Genomic DNA, 18953 nt, shown 5'->3' on the forward strand with positions numbered 1-18953 from the left:
TTCTTTCTTAGTGGAGGCAGTCTTGAGGCGTGGAGTCGACTTCCTCGCCCTAGGCAACCTCCTGGGTGGACTTTCGACCTCATCCTCGCCCACCAGTCTCTCAAGCTCCAAGGCCTCAAACCTGTTGTGTAAGGGCACCTGAGAAGGCGAGGCTGGTAGGGAGGGCGGTTGCCTGCGACGCCGAGCAGGGACCCATTTCCATTCCTTCTCATCTCCTAGGTCCCCTCACTCTGCCCAACAGTGACAGGGCAGGGGGTCCACCACTGTTTGGGGTGTCTCACCCCGGTGCCTTTCCTTCAGGCCTGGCAGGGAGCTGCTCCACCAGTCTATCTCCTGCTCACGCTTCCTGATAGCCCTTAACCTCTCCACCTCCTCCTTGAGCTCTGCCACCAGGCTGCACAAACTGCCGCGGGACGGGGTGCTGCTGGCTGCGCCCGCGCCTCATCAGCATCCTTTGTGAGGGCTGCCGGGTCCTGGCGGCCCCCTCGGCTGCCTCGAGTGGCCTCGATGCTGGACAAAAAGCCCTGCCCGCCTCGATCCCCTGCTCCGCTGCAGAACGCATCTGTAACAGTGAAATGTGTGAGGTAAACAGCCAGCACTGCTTGTGGTCTGGTATTACAGTGGCTTCATCGGTAGAGGAAGGAAATGGTGTTCATTTCCACAGAAATGGAGTAAAAGGCAATATCCTTGGATCCTTCCTTAAAGGAAGGGTGTGAAAGATGAGAAGGAGGATTCAGGCAGCACTGGGAGAGGTTACTTGGATCCAGGCAGACTTTCTGTCACTGTAGAGACTGCAGCAGTCTTCAGTAATAATTTGATCCTGGCTTGGGCAGATGGATAAATGACCTCCTGTGGTCCCTCCTATCTCCTTTACTGTATTCTACATTTATAGGTATCATGGCAAATAGGAACTTTGAGAAGGGATTTGAAAGAAGATAATTGGGTGACTTTGAAGTGCTCGTGTGAACTTCGTGCTAAATATGAAGCAGAGGGCTGGAGAAAGTACATAAGTGTGTGGTTGAATATTCAGCAAGTGGATATATAAGAGGATTTCTATTCCTTTCAGCATTCTGTCATCTGCTCCGTTCAAACTGTAGACAAATGCAGGTGCTTCTTCCCTAAATAATTGTTTTAAGATATAGTTGTGACTAAATACAATGTGCAGTCTTTAAAACATTTTCCCTGAAGAACTGGGATTTCGTAATTTGTGGTCGAGGTGATGCCCTCTGAAATAAAAAGTGTTCTTTTTGTTTGTTTGTTTTAATTGATTCTCACTATCTAACCCTTTCTAGGTTTGCAGGTGTATGACTTAGATTCATTTCTTTCTGCCAGCACAGAGGTACTTTACAGCTCAACAACCACAATTAGTGATTTGAAAAGCGTTGTGTAAGAGTTTCAGAAAATTCAGTTGACTGAGTCTCTTGCAGTGATAGCAGTGATGGGGAACTCACTGGCATGGTAGAATGCTGCTTTTTGAAGTTCAGTTTTGTACTTACTATTCAGTTCCTTTTCTTAGTGGCATCCATCCCCTTAACTTTACGTGTATGGTCTGCCAAGGTCATTCTGTCCTATGAGGACATGTCAGTTTTTCCCTCCATAGGGTTTCACAGTTCTCCTCTGCAGAAGCCATCCTTCCCTCCCTTACTCTGCCACCCAACCCCTTACCAGGCAGCAGGGGAGGAAGGAAAATAGGGTGGTGCATCTCCTCCTTTTGTTATCATCCATGTAAGGACTTACAAGAGACAAAATTTTCCACTCTGTCCAAAATTTCAGTCAACTTCTGTCTTGCCACCAAGAAAGAGTATCATAGAAAACAGGGCTAAAAGAAGCCCTTCAGGAAACTCTGTAGATCTTTCTACTCCCCTCACATGCCAAATATCGGAAATACTAGCCACCTCTTTCTTTTCTTTGTTTGGTTTGGCCACGCATACACAGAGTATGTGGGGCTGGGGATACAGAATATAGGATTTAATCCCTGATTTGGCATAGATTTTAACATACATATGCAGCTTTGACTTGACCTTAGGGAGTAAGGCACATACTTGAAGTACCTTGTAGAGCTGAAGCTGTGTAGAAATAGTTCACTGGCTCAATGAAGCTGGACCTGGTGGCCAGTATCAGACGTGATTTTTAAGCAAATAGTATAGTAAAGAATTTATGAATGAAATAGACTGCAGCAAGTCAAACCGTTCCAGTTTTAAAACTGTCTGAACTCATGCAATAGCTCCTTTTAACCAAGGCTGACCCCAGCCGCTGAAGATAGATAAATCAAAGCTGAATCTGACATGCCCTCACAGGCTATATTTTAATGTATAATCTGCATTCTTATATAGTTGCTGGGCTTTCCTCTCAAGTTGGATTGTCACCTGGCAAGTGTTTATAAATCTGCACCCTGAGAAGTCTTGATAATCCTTTTAATTCACTAAAGTATTTTTTTAAGTAATGGGAGCACAGGCAGGTTGATATGCTTGTGTGATGAAAATAAAGCATGGCTTTGGAATAGACTCAATACCTTAGGAACAAGGCACAGCAGAAAAAAAAATAATAGTTAAATGCTTCAAATGTTTTGTGGAAAGAAGAGCAAATTCTGATTTTCTGGTTTTGGTTTATCTTCCTGAAGGATTTACTCTGATAGCTGGAGATTTATTGATTAAATCTGCATCATTCAAAGAAGCAAATTAGTGCTCTGCTGTCAGATTCTGTAATAATGTTCCATGCTGTGATTTGGTCTGTTTCAGCAAGAAAACATCTTTTTTTACTGTCTTGTCTTATTTGTTTTACTCCTGATGCACAGCAGTAGTATTCCCACCCTGTTTACAGCAACACTTAAACACATTCATTGCTCAAACGATAGAAAAAGATCAATGGTAAGGGACACGCTTGTTTCATTTGTGCTGTAGATGAACTACAAGTATATAGAAAAGAACCTCTGTATCTTGACTTCTGTCAGCCAGATCTGATCATCAGTTGAAATCCCTGGAAATGTCAGTTAGTGGCTAGGAGTTGTGTGGGCAAGCTGAGGACCATGGCTCGGGTGGGCAAAACATGCAGGTCTTGATTCCGCACTCAGCTAGACTGGAATGGCACCACATAATTACAGGCTTCAGTGGAGAATCCTCGGTAGAAAACACATGTTCCTCAGTGGAGAGGTAAGCCCAGCATTTATAGCTCTTTTGAAATAAACAGTTACATCAGCATAAAAATGCAATATTAAGCAACCAAAACAACCCTTATAAATAACCTTTAAAGGCACTGTGTTTCAATTTGCCAGCAGTGGTGCTTATTTCTAAATCTAACCTGGTATAGATGCATTTCTGATTGTTGTTTCTGATCCTGCAAATCTAGCAAAACTAAACAGATTGAACTCTTACTATAACCACTAAATGTCATGATACAATGATCAGTGTCATTAATATTTTCTTTTTATATTAAGCATTCCTAAAATGTAATCTCTAACAAAAGCTTACACCTACAAAATATTGAGGAAAGCAAGAGGCATCCTTGCTTCTTCAACTGTTTGTTATGATGGAAAAAATATATCAGAGTCAATACAGTAAATTTATTACAGTAAAATAGAACTCTGTCTTACAAATAATGTCTAACTCACTTGGATTTGTTTTACTTTGGTCCAGCAAAAAACACGACCTATGCTTTAAATAGACAAATATATAGGCAGTGAGAGACAGTCGTTATTTTAGAGAATGAACATTTGAAATTGATGACTTATGAAGCAAAGATGAGAGACAGTTGTTATTTTAGGGAATGAACATTTGAAATTGATGACTTATGAAGCAAAGATCATTACAGCTGAAGAAGCAATAGAGAATGTATTCTACACAAGACTGTCTGCTTAATATACTCACCAGGAAAATCAATGCTCAAAAATATTAAAACGACATTCTTATTTTTCCTCACATTTCTTTTTAATGCTTAGAGATGTTTAGAGGATTTTAGACTTTTCTCAGGGAAAAGCACCTGTTGCTGTTAAGAAAGCTGCTTGAGTAGGTAAGGGGGTATGCCAAAGGCATCATTTGATCCACAGCATATGTACAGCCAGAGAGATGCTGCAGAGGCTAGCCCAGCTTGTCCTACCAGCATGCACAGGAGCCTCTGGAAAGGCAGAGAAGATCGCAGGCTGTGCACCACATGTGTTGCTCAAGTTCTCTAAGGAGACAGCTAGGAAAATGCTTCTAACTCCTCACAATGGTTTTCTCAACTTGTCTTAAGAACTGTGCAAGCCAGCAGGGCTTAGCAAGGTAGGAGCCCAACACTGGATTCTTCTTGACTTGTGCTGTAGGGAATAATTAATGTAGGTCTGAGATTAATGCACTTTAGGTTATTTATACCACTTAAGGATATGACCCAGTGTATTCAGATGTATGCCTTGCCTATTCAGTCAAAAATCTTTTGTATTCAACTGCCCATTTTTTCTATTTTTTACTCGCTCACTTCAGTATATCACTTCAATATTCTCTGCTTTGGGGTTCACTAGGAATTTTTACATTTGCAGAGAAGGAGGTTGGCTCCTGCCTCTCCCATGGGACCATAGGACAGACAGGATATTCCCAATGCTCTATTATTAGCATAAGAAGTACCAGTGTTTGAGCACCAGAAAAAAAGAAGCTGCTAGAACTGCAGTGTGTCAGGCTAACAGTTTATACTAACTGTAGTGTTTGCCATGCTAATACCAGAGAAAGAAGATATACTGTCTGCAAAGTTGCTGTGTTTCTGCTTAGGAACTTAATTCCTGAGACAAAATAGTAAAATATTTCCATTTCAAGTGAGACTCTATAAAGTTGCCAAAAACGAAACCACTCACCCTTGCTTATGTTCATTTCTCAGTTTCAGCTTGCCAGCAAGTAGCTAGGAGAAGAGCAAGCAAAGCTCTACTGTAATCATAGAATAAAGTACTACAGGGGCTGATCAGTACTCAGAAATCATAGCAATCTTCTGCTGCAGGTGCCCTGAGATAAATTTGGAAGGTTGCATTCAGAAAATTCAAACAGCAAGAAAAAAATAAGAGACTGTCTTTCTGTTGAATGTCCCACCAAGAGAATGACTGAGGGGAACTCCATGATTTTTTCTCTGGCCCTTTATTTTCACCTTTTGTTCTTAGCTGTGAATATGCAAAAGGCATTCATGTGCAAAAAAAAAGCAAGAAAGAGACCTTCTTTTAACATGGTAGGAGGACACACTCCTATGATGTGAGACTGCATGGTTTCAGCCTGACCCGTCATTTTAAAATCAAAAGGTTTAGATCCTACATGAACTTTGGTTATTTTCTTACAGTTCTGTTCATCCAATTATATCAGTGCTTTTCAGAATTGCCTTTATGAAACTAATACTGCAGGGATTAATTTTCCTTTCATGCATAGTGTCTATAAAATGCTGCTTCTTCAGCTTAGTACCTAGCACTCAAAATTGCAAAACTGAGCATTGTGATCCTAGATGGATAGCAATATACTAATTTTTGTGTAAAACTCTGTGTGCACTTGCACAAATAAATAAAATGAGCTCACCCAAAAGAAGTGTGAGTCAACAAAACAAACCAAGGCACCATGCTAAACCAAAACCAAGATATGCCCTGCTCATGCATTCCAAAACCATTTGTTCGGCATCTCTGAGTAGCTGACAGCAAACACTTCAACAGAACTTAGTGCTTTATTCAGTGAATCTCTGTAAGTAATCTTCGCAATATTTACACAAGTATAGTGCAGTATTCTGTGCGCAGACGTAAATACAGGTATCTGATCATTATCCCTGACCTTCAGATTTCTCCTTACATATCTCCATTAAGCCCCAATTTGTTACTAAAGCATACTTTGCAATTAAAAATTTATTGCTTAAATAGAAAAGGCAGCTTCCTGCCTAGTTCTTAATTAATCTTTATTTAAGACACTTAAATATTTATAGTGACTTACTTCTCTTTTTATTATAAATGCTGTAGTGATTCAAAGAACTTTTATGCTTCTGAAGAGTTTCGCTTTTACTGCAACAGGTAGCCTTAACAAAATTTGGCATCCATCTCAATCCATAGACTGTGGTGCTACTGCGGATGTAACTACAAGGATGTCAGGTTTAGCGTTGGTAATTTGGTACAGAGAGGGTCAGATTTCTCTTAGGCCCCATTGACCCTCCTTCAAAAGTGGAACAAAGCATGGGTAAATTATTGCTGTACCTACTAGTTATAAGCAAGGTCTAACTAACTACACTTTACACATACTGCACAGCTAAGGGGACAAGTAGTTCATCTGTGGGCTTAACCCTTTGCCTGCATCAGCACAGGTTGTACCAGAGAAGCACGCTACTCCCCTCTAGGACAGCAGCAGTGAGCACCAGTGGGTGTATGCTGCACCAAGGCACAGTGTTTCCTGCCCCTTGTGTCTCACATAGGCCACTGTCCACTCTCTGCACTGAAGGTTGGGTTGTCCTTCAACCCCTGACCCAACTAACTGCCTATACTACAAACATCTTGGCTCAGCCCCCAAGACAATTTTCAGAGTTTCTCAACTCTTTTGAATCCCTGCTTATCTTGCAGCTTTTCCTAAGAATGCCTGGGCTTGAAGCCATCAACTGAGTTGTTCCAGCATGTAACCTTTCAATTCCCACAGCTAGTCAGTAATGATCTGGCTGATGGAAGAGACTGTGCTTCCTCATCTTATAGACAAACTCACCCTGGAGCAGGATGACAGAAGCTGGCCAGCAGTAATTCCACAGATCCCTGTCTCTGACCTCCTTTCCTTCTACAGAAAAGACTCATTTTTCTATCACGTTTTCTTTTTTATCCATTTCCTCTTAAGCAGAGACAGAGACAGTCTTGAAAGGCAAGGCAAGCATAATTTCTAATAGGAATCCCAGTTTCTTACACGAACACCAAAAAAACAGCTTTGTTGTTGAATGGTGAGATGCAAATGGGAAGGGACTAGTTTGGGCTCACAGCCAGGGACTTCACAACCAAGTGGGACTCTGCCTCCTGTGTTCCATGGGAGGTCACACTTCATGATCAAAGAGGACCCACTGATCTTCGCATAAGAAGGTCACAATCTGTAAGCAATGGAAACAACTGTGGCTTTCCTTTTGGCATAAGGAGTGGTAACATAAACCTCTGCATTGCAAGCTGAATTATGGAAACATTACTGTGCTTCTGCATAGCCAAATTGCCTGTGCCAATAGGATACACCACAGTGTTCTGGGAAACATAGCAGGTAAAATTGCTAAGCTGATACGAGAAAACTGAAATCTAAATTGCAGTACAAGCAAATGACCTGCTGCTATAAACTGTACCCCTACAGATTTGCTTACTGATTGCAATATGCTATTTATTGTTTGTATAAACTGAAGATTGATCAAAATTATTTGCTTCCATTTATATCTTGTTGAAAAACTATGGGAGATCACTGTTTGAAGTAGATTACTGCCAATCATTATCATACGTGGAATGAGAAAACAGAATACAAACTATTCTTGTAGCTTTCAGCTGAGTTATTTAACTAAAACCATGGCTGAAAAGGTGGGATTTTTCACACTGTTTAACTGGAAATACATAGTGTAGCCAGGGATCAATAGTGATGCTTGGATGGATGAAATTACATTTTAAGTACTGCAGCACTGAGTAAGGATAAAATAACGGTATAACTGGTAATGTGTGATATGCATAAGGGATGCCAGCTGCCCACATTAAGTGAAATCTCACTCAGTCATGTGAATAGCTTCATGGATGTCCCTGAATGAGATTCTTTTCTAATGTAAGGCCATCAATTTCATATATAAGTGAAGTGGGACTGTGCTCACAGATTCTGATAATATGGTATGCATCCAGTTGTAGTTCTGGAATAAAAATTGTTGATTACATTGAAAATATGTTAGCAATTTTTCTAACCAGTAAATATGTTAGCAATTTTTCTAACCAGTAAATGTGTATCTCCTATATGGTTAGTTCTCTGTGCAGATTGTTATGTTTGTAATATGATTGGTTTCTCTTTGCTGTGGAGTGGTACTTTAATGGGCATTATTTTCGTGATGTAAGCTATAACTTTCAGCAATTCATGGTGAGACTTATCAGTTGCCTCTTGACAGCATCACCATTTCATTAGCCTTAATTAATTCCAGAGGTAGCCTAGTTTAGCAGATAATGCAATGCCCAGAAGGTTAAGCAAGCCTCACCTATGTGGTGCTGTTCAAGTTATGTCATTTCTTGTCCTTTATCTAGTAGAGGTTTGTCGTCTATGGCTGCAGTGATCAAACTTGCACAGCATCTAGGATAGCTGATCTGAATTTTATTTCTAGTCCTACCACCTTCACTGCAAAGGCTTTGAGGCAGGTGACTCAACCTTTTTGTACAGTCTGCACAATACTGCTTCTCACTTAGGAAAGGATTTTGATACCTACTGTTAAAGAGAATGATACCACTGGAAGTGCTTAATATGTCTCCTGAACAATACACCACAATAAATATGCTAGTATTTTCTCAGTTGAGATGTCATACTAGCTAGACACAGCTTCTCAGAGTTTCCCTGTTCTGAACCATTACTGCTCAGTGTCTATTGCATGGAGAAGAGGCTATCTGCTACAGAGTGTGTCAGTAAGACAACCCTTTTTCTTTGTTACCTGCACAGTTTTTCCTAGCTGTCAGTCCAAGTTTGACAAACAAGGATACCATGCTGGCCACCACACTTTTTTGTTCATCTACCACAAAGCAATGCTTACTGAACTGTGTAATGTTCACATATATCTTTGTGTAGCGTATATCCTTATGAAACTAAGGTGAGGCAATTAGAAAAGTTGAAGAATGAGTCTTTCTGACCCACCAGAACAATCTTCAATAAAAGTAAAATAAATAAATAATAATAATTAAAAAAAAAAAACTTGCTCCTGGATGAGGTAGCACAGTGTCTGCTGACTAGGATTACTCATGTGCTTACTGATTTTGGAGTATTGCTCAAAGCAGAAGACCAGCATATCACAAGCACGCAGTAGCACAGCAGCCATGAAAAATCTCAGTGTTTTATGGACAGTTGGGACCAACTGAATGATCATTATTGAATTAAGAAGGTGACAGCTGGGGGAACTTAAAATCTTTTCCCCTTTTGTCATAGATACTGTGGTATTGCCTGGCTCTCTAAATGAAACAATAGTGAAGCCTCAGGGCAGATTGTCTGCTATCCCTCTCTTGGGCAGTCTGCTTTTCTTCCCTCTCAGTGTATTAGAGGTGGCTGATCCACTGTAATGCAATGCCAAAGGCCTTTGGGACTTAAAAAATGTGTGTGTGGTATTGCAGGGGCAAAGAAAAAGAATCAACCCTACCAGATGTGATTGTTTCAGGTGGCAAATAGGTTTTAAGGAAAAACAGAAGAAAAAAAACCACGCACTTCTGTTGCTTAAAGCAAATGAAGTAATTCCACGTGGTTGTCCAAACTTAGAGCAAATACAATAAATCTAATAGGTTGTCCCCGTAGCTCTTTCCCTCAAAAGCCCGTCAGTGACAGGATGTCCTTTGCATTAAAGATTACACGTTGCTCACAGCAAATTTGTTTCCTCATAGATTAAACTGATTCACTACTGCGATAACATTTGTATTAAATGTCTGATAGAGCCAAACACGGTTTGATGACATTTCAATTCCTTTTTTGAAATATTGAGAAGTATTTAGTTACAGGTACAGTGCTTTGGTTTGTTCAATGCTTTGTATTCATGCAAACAATATCCAGGTGCAAACAAACACAGTAGCTAGTCACTGTTTGTTATTCAGTCATTGCTTATTCTCCTGTGTCTATTTCGAACATTGTTGTCATCTGTTCAGTAAGCAGAAACATTATTATTACTGTGAGGTGGCCATTCATGAACAATATTATTCTTCCAGCACCATAAGGCGCGTAAGGCAAAAGTCAAAACAATTATTAACAATGCTGAGCCAACAGCAAATGGCTCACAAACAACCCACAGGCTAAAAATGCTTTGTCCAAATAATTCAGTGCGTAATTAACAAATGCATTGGCAGAAATGTGCTCATTAACAACTTGCAAGCAGGAAACAGGGTTGGATAGTGTTTTCACAAACTGGCTGCAATAGATGTAGTAGGAAAGTAGGGTTGCATACTCATGCTCACCTAGAACAAAGTTGTTCCTTGTCTATATAGGGACTGCTAAAGGCAGTTCAGATTAAGTTCACTGAAGGTATGAAATTCAGGTAATTCACAAAACCCAGTATGAATACTTCCACTGAAGGCCAAGTAGCATACACATACTGCCTTCTCCAAGGATGTGGTGGATGGATAGCCTTGACCAGCCTCTCACTCCGCAAGCTCAGCAGGACAGAAGGTGAAGATAGGATGAAAAAGTTTGTGGGTTGAGATAAAGACAAGGACATCATTTACCAGTTACCATCATGGGCAAAACAGACTCAACTTGGTGAAAAGTAATTTAACTTACCACCAATTATCATAAATTCAGACAGTGAGAGACAAGAAGACAAAGATTAAAACGAGACCTTTCCTCCTCTGTTGCCCAGGCTTAGCCCCACTCCCTCACTCCCAACACCTCTCTTCTCAACCCAGCAGTGTAGTTTTGGGCAGCACAAAGCACTTTTAGTCAGTACAAAGTGGCTTCTTCCCTCTGACACTTGTCCCCTGCTCCAGCATGGGCTCTCTCCCACAGGCTGCAGTCCTTCAGGTAACCTACACTTGCTCCAGCATGGGCTGCAGGGGAGATCTGCTCCAGTGCCTGAAGCACCTCCTCCCCTTCCCCTGACCTTGGTTTTCCCTCAGCCATTTCTGACTTTGTTATTCCCCTCCTTGCTGTTGCCTGTCTGTGTGGCGTTTTGCCCTTCCTTAAAGCCCTTCGCCGAGGCGCTGCCATCTTGGCTGCAGGTCCCCAGCCTTGCCCCCCACAGCAGCCCTGCAGCCCCCGCTGCCAGCACCCGGGCACCCGATTCCCTGTGCAAAGGATGAAGCTACCACAGGCTGAGTATGTGGGTTAGTTTTTGTTGTTGTTGTTGTTGTTGTTGTTGTTGTGTTTGGATTTTTTTGGTGGTGTGTTTTGTTGGTTTTTTTTTAACCCTTTAACTTATTCCTATTGCTTTAATGATTTCTTTGATTACTCCTGTGTTCATGAGTGTCCCTTAAAGCAATGCTTACTCATCTCTAAGAGCACCGAACCTCAAAATATAAAGCCAGGACTATGCAACAAGCTGTTGGTGCACAGTTATCATCTGAGGCATGCATATTGCAGGGCCGCTGGGCCAGTACAAGGTTTAATGTCAATTCTTGTACCAATGGCAAGCCCCACTGACGTGGTATATAGTTCGTATCATTTGTAGACCTGATAAAAACTACAACAAAAAGCTGGGGTTTTTTTTGGACAAGTTTAAATGTAGGTGAGTAGGTGAGACTAACTCGGGGGGGGGACTAGCATGCCTGGTAGACATAGCTGTAGTTTGCAGGTGTCTTTAAGCTGCCTCATTTCCCCAACAGGGGTTCCAGCTGACTTGGGGTCTGTTCTGCACCCCAAGGTTTAATTCTTTCAGTGTACTCAGGAAGCAGTAAACAGCTGAAACAGCTGCAGAGGTGACTGAGCCAGTGTGGCCTGTTGTGGTTGTACCCACAGCAGAAGCACTTTCCTTACTGACTCAGAAATAGGGATATGCTTGCTCCATGAGCAAACCATTCCTTGGGCTGGGCTTCAGCTACCCCAGTAGTTCCACCTCGTGCCAGGGTAGTAAAACCACCCTGGGAAGGGCTCTGTGATTTCCTGTGCCTCCAGTAAAAGATGAGTTTTATGGGGGCTTTTGTCAGCCGGTCAGGGACTTAGATATCTTTCCCTAGACCAACACAACGGTTCTGCTAGCTGAAAAAATGTTCTGCTCTGCTGAGCTCTGCTGTGCTGAAATGCCAGCATAAACATACTAGCATCCTTGGGCTCGTGGCAGTTTGGTTCTGTGCCACTAGAAATGGTTCTTCTGGCTTGTGTGGTTACCCTGAATGGACTTACTGTGTGGACAGGCATTGGGTAAGTGTATGTCCGTGTAAGGAAGTCTTTTGGCTTGGTCAAAATACTGATTTCATGTTAACTTAGGTGACTGTTGAAGAAAGTTAGACAGACACACCTCTCTGGATGTAAGCTTCATTTGTTTCCCATCAGTTTTGAATGGTTGCCATTTCTCTATATAAACTATGAATTTCAGTAGTATTAACCGTTACAATGTGGATATTTGTAAATAACATTTTCTGCAGTACCTCTCTGCAATACCTCTTCTACTTAGTTTTCTTTTTTTTTTTTTTTTGGTCAAGTCTGTGAGGAAATGGCTTAAATTTAGTCCAAATATGTGACTCCAGATTGGCATAAATGTATGCAGAGGGGCTTACATACCATTTGAAGTTGAAGTAGTTCAGCCTGCTCAGGCAGGAGGTCTTTAGGTGAGGTTCTTCTAAGAAGCCTCAGGTTTGGCATCCAACTGCTACTGAAGTTTAAAGAGAGTGATAGAAAAAACTCCCATCTTGCAGAAGAAAATGATGATACTGCCTTTCCTCCCAAGATAAAGAAAAAAAAAGAAAAAAAAAAGAAAAAGAAAAAGAAAAAGAAAAAGAAAAAGAAAAAGAAAAAGAAAAAGAAAAAGAAAAAGAAAAAGAAAAAGAAAAAGAAAAAGAAAAAGAAAAAGAAAAAGAAAAAGAAAAAGAAAAAGAAAAAGAAAAAGAAAGAAAAAGAAAAAGCAGTCTCGCTTGTGTACATAGTGATCTTCATCTTAACTGTTTAAGCTAATTCATGAGAGACAATTAGGAATTTTCCAGACAAATGTATAAGAATGTGTGGAATTGTCACTTTCAGTTTATCGTGGTGATAAAATAAGATTACTTTTAGTGAATAAGCAAAGTTGGTTGATCTCTGCATCCTTCATCTGATGCTGTTTCATAAAAAGCTTTACCCTGCTCTATGTCATGCTACAAGTGAAAAACTTGCCAGTTCCACCACTCAGCAACTTGTATGGGATGGCCGATGCTTCCTAACAGATTGGAAATTCTGATTGAATTCCTAACAGATTGGAAATTCCCTATATTCACTGCTTTTATAGCAGTGTGATGAAAATGTTCTGACTGGCTTTGACCTACTAGATTTCTGGTCATGCAGGCTGCACATAAGCTAGGTGTGCCCCAAGTCTAGGTGGCCCAGACCACTGAACTTTGATTGATATCACAGCCTCTTCCTGCTATCTGCCCATGTTATTTTTCAGTGAAAATCAACATGGATGGGAGATAGCTTGGCGTGATATCAATAGCTGGGATGTGAACCTGGACTTGGGCCTGAGGAGGATTTTCTTCCAGAACATTTTCTTTCATAATATTTATTCAGTGTCTGGGATGAAAAAGGTTTGCATGGCTTTTCAAAGTTTATAATATACTGAAAGCTGAATATGTCATGCCAGCCAAAAATTTGTATTGTAGCCAATGCTGTAGATGGGCTGGAGCTGTAGCTTAGATAGAAGGATCTTCTATTTCACCTAGTGTAGCCATTTTTTTATTTACTCATTTTTGTGAGGTGCCAGAACACTAAAAGATAATCATGGGTCTGTAGGTAAACATTATATTTGTGGTTTTTTCTTTTTTTTTTTTTTTGTTTCCAAAATGGTGGATGCACTCGTGTCTCCCTCCCCCCCCCCCCAAAAAAAAAAAAAAGAAACACCAATTCTTCACTTGGTCTGATTACAATAGTGTGTGCAGTTTCACAGGAGAAACAGGGAAACTATGATTTTTCTGCCCTCAAAAACTTCCCTGCATTTTTCCTAAAGGCACAGTATGCTTTCTAACGTCTGCATGTTGTAAGAGATCACCATGAGCTGTATCTGAATGAGACCAAAGATTAACTTCCCTTGGTGTCATCCCAGAGCACTGTGTAGTGCGCCTTAAGCTGAAGGTTTACATTCTGCCTCTTTGTGCAAAATACAGAGATTGGCCATGTTTCTTTACCACCTCAGTCAATTGCTTTTTGAACTCCACTCGTGTATGTGGCATCTACCGCATCCCATGGCAATGGGTTCCACTGTTTAATTATGATCTGCGTGGAAAACATCTTTTCTTGGGTTTGTTTGTTTGCTTTAAACTCACTAACTGCTCACTTTATTGGAATCACCATGCTTCCTGAGTTATGAAAGACAGTGAAAAAGCTTTTCTTATTCCCTTTCTCTGTACTGTTCTTGATTTTATGAGGCTCTGTCACAATGCCTTCCCTCAGTTGTTCCTCTTCCAGTATGAAAATCCTAAAGCTGTTTTTTCTTTCGTAGTACAGAAGCCACTCCATACCTTTGATCATCCTGTCACCATGTATTTTCTATTCCTACCCTGTCCTTTTTGAGATGAGATGACTGGAACTGTATTCAGTATTCAAACCATTAGGTGGGCAAAGGATTTATATGGCAGTATTTTCATGTTTTCTTCTGCTGTGTTCTGTTCTTTTCCTAATATGTCCTAATACACCGTTTTCTTTTTTGACAGTTGGTGAGGATTTAGGTGACATTTCCATAAAGCTATTTGCAAGCTCTCTTTCCTAAGCAACAGTTAATTTCTCTGTGTGTTTATAGATTTCCCAGGGTACAGGTATAAGACCTTAGTTACTTAGCCATGAAAACAGGGCTAAATTACAAGAGTGTTTTAGGCTATAAACATGATGATTGTTAGTAGAATTTAATGTTCGCTCAGTTCTACTGGCAATTTTGTGTTGTTCTGGGTTTTATTATTCTGGAGATTTCTCACAATAAGCATGTGAAGCAGTGTGAATGTTTCCCACAGAACCCATCTGTTTAGCAGGTTGGTGATAATTTTAACAGAACATTAATTTTAACAGGAAACTCATTCAGGAAAGAGTTCATTCAATGAGTATTATCTAAGAGAGTTTTGCTAATTTTGCCACTGTAAGGGTTATCCTGACTAAAAACAAAAGAATCTAAACCAAGTCTTAATCCTTTGCTACAATAACTTGATGGAGATTTCTTCCCATAGTCTTAAGTATCAGATAGAGATGCATAGACCTTCAATTTTTTTTCATAACTGAGATGTGCTATTACTATCATAATGGGTGATGGGATGGACTTCTGGGGCTGGAATGAAATAAATCACTTCAGGATTGTTAAAACCTAGCTGCAAAAGAACTTAAGATAGTTGTTTCTAAACTAATTGCTGACAGAATTAATTTATTACTGCAAGTTAATCAGTCTCATTTTACTTTAAAACACTTGCTATGTTATATTTCAGTGATTATTGCTGAAAATTCTTTTATGGGCTCAAGAAGACCTCAGTGCCATGTCACGAGCAAAGATATTTTAAATGAGGTTTTCAGCACTCTCCTTTCATGGAGTATGAATCTTTTTGCTTGTTAGCACAAGATCTTGTTTTCAAATGTGTGGCTGCACTGCAGTGGAGAAACTATGGGGGTTTTGAAGATTCCCTGTTAACGTGGCTTTTTCTGAGAAGGAGTTCTGCTTCTTACTAATTCTGTTTATTCCCTTGCATTCTAGGCAGAGTTTTCTTTGGATTTTTTTTTCCCCATTGCAGTCTCAGTCCTGCTGATCTGTGACAGAGATGGAAACGTTATTTTATTTTAGAGCTCTGGTGGGTTGACCTTGTCCAGCAGCCGTGCGCTCACCCTGCCACGCTCTCATTCAACAGGACAGGGGGAGGAAATCAGATGGAAAAGCTTGTGCATCACGGTAAAGACAGGGAGAACACTTAACAATTATCTTCATGGTCATAAGAGACCCTAGGAAAACTAATTTAAGTTACTGCCAATTAAAAATAGAGTAGAATAGTGAGAAACAAACTAACTAAAACCACCTTCCCCCTACCACCCTTCTTTCTAGGCTCAACTTCACTCATCATTCCCTTCTCCAGTGTGGGGTCTTCCACACACTGCAGTGTGGATATCTGGTCCCGTGTGATCCTCTCTGTGGGTTGCAGGGGAACACCTGCTTCACCATGGTCTTCTCCATGGGCTGCAGAGAAATCTCTGCTCTGGTGCCTGCAGCACCTCCTCCCCATACTTCTCAGACCTTGGTGTCTGCAGGGCACTTTCTCACACGTTTTTCTCAATCCTCCCTCTCACAGTTGCCACACAACATTTTTTTTTTTTACACTTCTGTAAATGTGTTGTCACGGAGGCTGACGGGCTGAGCTTTCGTCAGTAGCAGGTCCATTGATCCATTTGGTCCAGTAGCCAGGCCGACAGGAATTGGCTTTGTCTGGCACAGAAGCAGGCCCTGGCCTCGTGTCACAGAGGCTGTCCCTGCAGCCCCACTGCTAACAAAACCTTGTCACATAAACCCAATGCAGTAGCAAAGGATATTGACACCAGTGAAAGAAGATGGAAGACATATAGTGAGTTTTCAGATTCCCCTATCCTGAATTTCATTTCCCTTTGACTACTGTCAGTGTGGACCCAACATCCTGGCTAGAGCCTTCCCAACATTTTCTGCCAATTGTAATCAACGTTGCCCTTTTAAAGCTGAGCAACTGCTATTCTGCCCTACAGTAGTGTGCCCATCTCTATCACAGTCTGAGCAGATGGAAGCACTGATCATCTCACAGTTTCACAATTTCACTCAGATTTCTGGAGGTGAGACAGCTCCTGTACTCAGTCCTGCCTGGTATGGATGATTGGAAATTAAGAAGCTAGACTTGAAATGCAGAATAATATTGTGAGTACATAGGGATATCCTGAGCTATTAGATAACAAATAAAAAGGCCAAGTACATGAGCTAGTTCAAAAGCCAGATCTGCCAATTGTTTGAAAGATATTTAGGGACATGATCTTATGGACCTGTTTTGGAAAGGCATTACTTCAGCATATTGATTTATTAAACCAGAAAGGAGACAGGTCTCTTTCATTGTCGCTGTTTCCTCACAACTGATATGGCTTAGAAATGTGGCTATAATAAATTAAATAATTACTCTTATTGTTTTTCCGATTTCTTGTGCCTGGGTTATACTGTGCAGTCCAGGTAACCTGATCTGAGCAGTTAATCTTGTAGAAGTCCATAAACTCTGCAGATTCAATGATGAGATCAAAGATCGTTTTATGGATGAATAACCCCATTACAAAAAAAAAAAAAAAAAGAAAGAAAGAAAGAAAGCTATTACTTTGGAAAAGTTTTGTTATAATACATGATAGAAAAAAATAATTGCTAAGTCCTTGATTATTCCTCTTTTCAGAACATACTCAACATCTTTAGATTTCTTCCTTGAGACCACAGAGTGACTGCAAAACTGACCGAAAACAGCAGGGCTTTTTAAATATCACTTGGTCTTCTGACAAGTAAGTTCTTCATTTTCAGTTTTGTTTTCTCCCCTGTATTCCTGACCTGTATTTCATTTCTTTATTTGTTATATGGATGGCCATGCTCATTTTCTGCACCAAGTGAATAAAATGAGTGATAATTTTATGGTATGAAAGTGATCTTAGTCTCCTGTTTCCCAGATAGAATGAAAACTTATCAATATTACAGATATGGTTTAGATGAAGTACTGGATCACATAATTATTCCAACTTGTAGTGCCAGTGGGACCATAGTCACTATGGATGTTTTAGCACTTTTCCCTGGTAATAGAACATGGTTATATCCTCATTTCTGTCACTAGAACTGTGTGGCATCAGTCAGAAAATGGTTATCCTTTTGCAGTTGAGCTCTTCTTCTAGGGAGCTTCCAGAGGTTACTCATTTTAGTAAATGGGAACCTAAAGTTTGCCAGTTTGATTGGATACCAAAAAGATATCTTGCATATAATTTTCCAGTGCCTCAGATTATACTGCTACTTCAGGTTACAAAAAAATGAGCAAACCCTATTCATTTTAAGAACAAAAAATTGCTGCATACAGAGCAGATAGCAACAATAACTTCTTCCAAAACCTTGAAACATGTGTTGACACTTTGAGCTTCTTCACCTGAAGTTCTGGTAATGGCTCCTTCTGCAATTCTTTTGCTCTGCAAGGCCGTGGGGTCCTTGGTACTAAACTTTAGGATTCCACTGTGTCATTTTCAGATCTAACCAGTCAAGTGCATAATTCCAGCAATAACGCTGCTCATATGCCTTCTTTGCCCATTTAGTCTTCTCTGCTCCCCCTGCATGTCTTAGTCTTTGAAAAGTTGGACAGCTTAGTCTCAGACTTGTACTTCGGCAGAAACTGGCTAACACTTCACCCAAATCAGTACCTCACACCGTGAAGTTTACCTGGTATGGCAGGTTATACTAGAAAAAAAATATATATACGTATACGTAACTTGTTTACATAGTAGCACTTATTATCTATATCTCAGCAATACCTGATGCTCTTTCTCCTTCCTACTGTACACTGTCTTTCCCAAATTCCCCTGCATTCCCCTGAATGTATACCTTTGACTGCTGTAAAACCTTCTCGTGTCTGTGCAGGCTTGATACAACATACCATTCTACCCCAAAGGTAAAATGATGTAAAATGGGAAACTCAAGCCTTGAAAAGCATCTTTGAACTTTGTTCTTCTCCCGTTATTGTTAGATTTTCTGGACTGTCTTGTGACTATACTGGGAAATGGGAAGAGGAGCTGCTCTGAGCCATGGCTTCAGTTCTAAAGGAAAAAAAGGAAACTCCTTTTCAACCTTTTTTAAGCTTTTTAAAGTAACCTACAAGTTGTCACCCCTCTCAATCTGAGTGAAGTCCAAGGTGAAAACTCTGAGGCAAATATCATGACAGTATCTCTCAAAAATTGTGGAAGTCTTATAGACATGTAAAAATAAAAGTTTTTAACAATTTGGAAGTCCTTAGTAAACTTAGGGAAAGGAAGCTGGAAAAAATGGAAAGTGCTGGGAATAATAGCATCTGCGAATACCCACTGTGGTAAAAGGAAATAATTTTGTTATTAAAAGGTCTAGTAGGATCAGGAAAATGAGAGAGGAAAAAGAACAATTTGCTCTGGAAGGCGAAAGAGTATCGTTAGTGTTTA

The 18953-nt window shown here is 40.4% G+C and overlaps 1 protein-coding gene across 19 annotated transcripts in view; it reads left to right on the forward strand.

Annotated features, from left to right (window-relative positions):
- LOC106045020 (poly(rC)-binding protein 3-like) overlaps window positions 1–18953 on the forward strand; it is a 514073-nt gene that overhangs the window by 315488 nt on the left and 179632 nt on the right. For 16 of the 19 annotated variants that reach the window (XM_066992636.1, XM_066992634.1, XM_066992633.1 and 13 more), the window contains one exon: window positions 17189–17291. The exons of 2 other annotated variants lie outside the window; for them this stretch is intronic. The gene's annotated coding sequence lies outside the window, so the exon portion shown is untranslated. Of the gene's footprint in view, window positions 1–14273; window positions 14381–17188; window positions 17292–18953 lie in introns of those variants that run through there. One more of the 19 variants, XM_066992637.1, reaches the window with a different exon arrangement.

Source organism: Anser cygnoides, chromosome 2 (assembly GCF_040182565.1).
Source record: "Anser cygnoides isolate HZ-2024a breed goose chromosome 2, Taihu_goose_T2T_genome, whole genome shotgun sequence".
Lineage (NCBI taxonomy): Eukaryota > Metazoa > Chordata > Aves > Anseriformes > Anatidae > Anser > Anser cygnoides.